This window comes from Meriones unguiculatus, chromosome 5, assembly GCF_030254825.1.
Source record: "Meriones unguiculatus strain TT.TT164.6M chromosome 5, Bangor_MerUng_6.1, whole genome shotgun sequence".
Classification (NCBI taxonomy): domain Eukaryota; kingdom Metazoa; phylum Chordata; class Mammalia; order Rodentia; family Muridae; genus Meriones; species Meriones unguiculatus.
Genome location: NC_083353.1, coordinates 14,955,358 through 14,959,526, shown reverse-complemented (window position 1 = coordinate 14,959,526; position 4,169 = coordinate 14,955,358). Strand labels below are relative to the sequence as shown.

The 4,169-nt window shown below is 41.0% G+C and overlaps 1 pseudogene; it reads left to right on the top strand.

Annotated features, from left to right (window-relative positions):
• The first annotated feature begins 601 nt into the window (after nt 1-601).
• LOC110541316 (small ribosomal subunit protein eS10-like) lies at nt 602-1,053 on the top strand (annotated as a pseudogene).
• The last annotated feature ends 3,116 nt before the right edge of the window (nt 1,054-4,169 follow it).

Sequence of the window (4,169 nt, the reverse complement as noted above, 5' to 3'; positions counted from 1 at the left end):
TGAGGATCCTTTGTATATGTTGCATACTTCTCCTTTACCACTTGTCTTATGAACGTTTTTTCATAGGATGTGGCTTGTCTTTTCATTTTCTTAACTGGCTCTTTGAAGAGTTTAGCATTTCTTGCAGCCAAAATGATCTCTTTTCTTTTTTAGAACATGCAGATCTTGTTTGCTGACCTTAATGATTATCATTATTTCATATTTAATTTCTCTTCTAGTTTATTTTCTGCTGTTGGGATAAAACACTGGGATAAAAGCAGCTTGGCAGAAGCTGGAGCAGAACCAAAAGACTCCGAAGAAACACAGCCTACAGACTTGCTCTGGGCTTCAGTTACCTTTATTCTACATCCCAGGTGCACTCGCTTAGGGATGGCACCACCCACAGTGGACTGGGCCCTCTTAAAACAAGTAGCAATCAAAAAGTTGCCCCACTGACAAATCCACAGGCTAGCCTAAGGAAGACAATTCCTCAGGAAAGGTGTCAGGTTGACAAGTGATGCTAACTATAACACATTGTTACTTTTTAATACCAATTGTTTCTATTCACCAGTTATAAAACACAGACAATCAAGCCTCTACATTGGACTCTGCAGCGACCGCGATGTTGATGCCTGAGAAGAACCAAATCGCCATCTATGAATTCCTTTTTAAGGAAGAAGTGATGGTTGCCACAAAAAATGTCCATATGCCCAAACACCCAGAGATGGCTGACAAGAACATGCTCAACCTTCACATAATGAAGGCCATGCAGTGTCTCAAGTCTCAAGGCTATTTGAAGGAGCAGTTTACCTGGAGACATTTCTATTGGTACCTTACGAATGAGGGAATCCAGTAGCTCAGTATTACCTCTACCTACCTCCAGAGATCATGCCCTCCATCCTGCACCCCAGCCACCCCAAAGGTCCCAAGGGTGAGCTACCTACAAGATTCACAAGAGAGGAGGCAAACAGAGCCCCTGGTGCTGACAAGAAAGCTGAGGCTGGAGCTGACTCAGCAATGGAATTCTAGTTTAGAGGCAGCTTTGGTTGTGGACATGGTCAGCCACCTCAGTAAAGTTGGAGATTGTGTCATGTTGAATAAACTTGAGAGAAAGAAGAGAGAGAGAGAGAGAGAGAAAGAAAGAAAGAAAGAAAGAAAGAAAGAAAGAAAGAAAGAAAGAAAGAAAGAAAGAAAGAACGAACACAAGGTAATCATTCTTCAGACTTGTGCTGTTACTGTGTTTAATATAATTTTAAATAGGGATTTGATGAAGACATCTCATTTGGAGTACTGTGTTCCAAGGTCCTCTCTCTCTCTCTCTCTCTCTCTCTCTCTCTCTCTCTCTCTCTCTCTCTCTCTGCCTGTGTCTTGCTATGAATCTCTGTGTTTGTCCCCATCTACTGAAGGATGGTGGTTGCATAAGGTACAGATCTATGTGCATTAGCAGTCATTTTATTGTTGCTTTTCTGTTTTAGACCAGTATTATCTGACTTTTCTGGGCAATCTAGTCTGGTTCTTTGTAACCCAAACAGTATCATATATGGGTTCCATCTCATGGAGTGGGCCTTAAGTCAAATCAGACATTAGTTGGTTACTCCTACAAGTTTTGTGCCACATTGCCCTAATATATCTTGTCACAGGACAGGTTGTAGATCAAAGGTTTGTGGCTGGGGTGGTAGTAACATTTCTCCTTTGGTAGCCTGCAGAGTACCTTCCTGTACCAAATACACCAGAACACAGAGGTGAAGGTTCTATACAGGCACCAGCTCTACCTCTCCATGTTCAGTGAGTTGTGTGGGTGCCCTGATATTTGTGGGAGAGCCAGAGCAAAGTTAACTTGAGCCTCATTATTAGTGTGTTTCTCATCTGAGAATTCAAACAACCTCAAATGAAAATTATATGGAAGTGTGTGTGTGTGTGTGTGTATCCATGTCTGTATGTATGTTGTGTGTGTGTCCATGTGTGTCTGTGTATGTCTATGTATGTGTGTGTGTGGTGCTTGGGATAAAGACAGGAAATTCAACAAGTACACTTCCACTGAGCAGATCCAGAAATATTCTTTATTTTCATCTGTGCTGAACATATGAACATTGTCCTTGCCACTGTCCGTTAGACAGCACTGCATTACATTGCATTTGTGGGTGGACTTAAATTTTTCTTTCTTTTTTTTTTTTTCCTTCTTTAAACAAGGTCTCTCCATGCACTCCACAGTCCAAAAGCTAGCTATGTAGACCAGGCTGGCCTTGAATTCACAGAGATCCTGCTGCCTCTGCCTCCCAAGCGCTGGTATAGAAGACATACCACCATGCTCAGGCTGAACTTGACGTTTTTAAACAGTCTAAAAATGATTTGAAATAAACAAGAGACTTCTCATATGTTATATGCAAATGCAACACCTTAAACAGGAAGAGAATTTACCTTTGTTTATTTTTGTTTCAGAGAGGGCCTCAAAGTCTCCATTCTCCTGCCTCTACCTCCCAAGTGCTGCTACCACCCAGCTTATCTAATTTTAGACTTCATGACTTTATAAATATATTCACATTAAAGCGTTTTCAAAGTTTTTCACCATATTAGTGTTGCAGGATATTTGATCCCATTCTGAACCCAAAAATGTGAACTGTAAAACCCTGTTTATTGTTTGGTTTGGTTAAGTCCTAACACACACCTTTAATCCAAAAACTTTCTATTTATTGTGAACAGGTGATTATGGTGTGGTTCACCCAGCACTAGCACACACGTTTAATCCAAGAACTTTCTGTTTAATAACGATAACCCTAGGTCAAGAGGCAGAACAAGAAACCAGTTGACCAGGGATTAAGGAATAGGAGAGACTTTGAGTTGAGGTGTATTTAAGAGAGGGTGGAGAAGAAGAAAGGGCTTTTTACCTCAAGCTCTGGTTTTAGCCTAGGCTTCAGCTCCTCAGCTCCCCCGATTTCTGGTGTTTTGAACTAGCAAGCCTTCACCCTTGGGTGGTTGGGGGAAGAGGAGTGGCCCTTTATTCCTGGGCTATCAGTTGAACTAGTTAGCCTTTTGGGTTTTTTCCATCCAGACCTGAGCTGAGAAGGAAAGTCAGCTGGGTGCCTTCTCTGCCTCTATGAGCTAGCAGGTTTTCACCCCAGCATCTCACTCCTGAGTCTTTCCTGGTGAAATAGAATGGTTGGAATTTTCCTCTCTGTATATAACAACACATCAGTTTATTCATTTATTTAATGTGTTCATGGCAGTGGGTAGTGCATAACAGGGCATATATGTGGAGCTCAAAGGACAACTTGTATGAGTTGATTCTCTCCTTCCATTAAATGGATCCCAGGGATTGAACTCAGGCCACCAGGCTTAGAGGCAAGTGTCTTTATCAGCTAAACCATTTTACCAGTCCTGTATTACAGCCTTTTTGCTAGCCATATATAAACCAGAGGTTCAGGAAGCATAAATAATAGATTTATAAGCACACAAAAAAGGGCACTACCATAGATAGACCATAGACTGGCCAGATTACAAGGCCTGTCTCAGTTCCATTTTTCATGCATCAAACTCCATACCTATTAAAACTCCTCAGATCTATTTCAGATAACCTATTTTCAAAACAACTGTATTGGTGAGACAATTTATCATTTATGAAATATCATCTATTGTGGATTTGTTAAAGACAAATTTTTAAGTTTGCTGCTAGAATTAAAAACCTGATAATTGGTCCAGTTAACTATGGCTCTTATCACTGTTTCTCTGTGCTGAAACTATCCTTACAAACTATAAATAAAGCCTGAAAAGTCAAAAAAAAATTAATGTTCTAAGAGGTGGATAGCATATATATGTACCTGTAGGTGAAACTCATTCATGTGTGTGAGAGAGACAGAGAAGGAGGGAGGGAGGGAGGAAGAGAAGGATGGAGGATGAGAGAGAGAGAAAATTTTTTTTTCTAAAAACAACAGTCTGATCCCACCATGGAGGTGGGGACCTGACCAGACTCAGATCACTGGTTTGTTTATAGGCCAGCTCAGTGAGCCAGGACTGGGCCTCTGTAGGCTCATTGCTTATACAGCACTGCCATCTGCTGGCAGCTGCCACATCCTGACTCTAGTGGCACTGTGAGATCATTTCCTTTTCGTTGCTTTCATTTTTCATCTAAACAACATTTCTGCCATAAGCACACATAAACAAATCGTATAATTAACTCCAACTTTACGAATTAA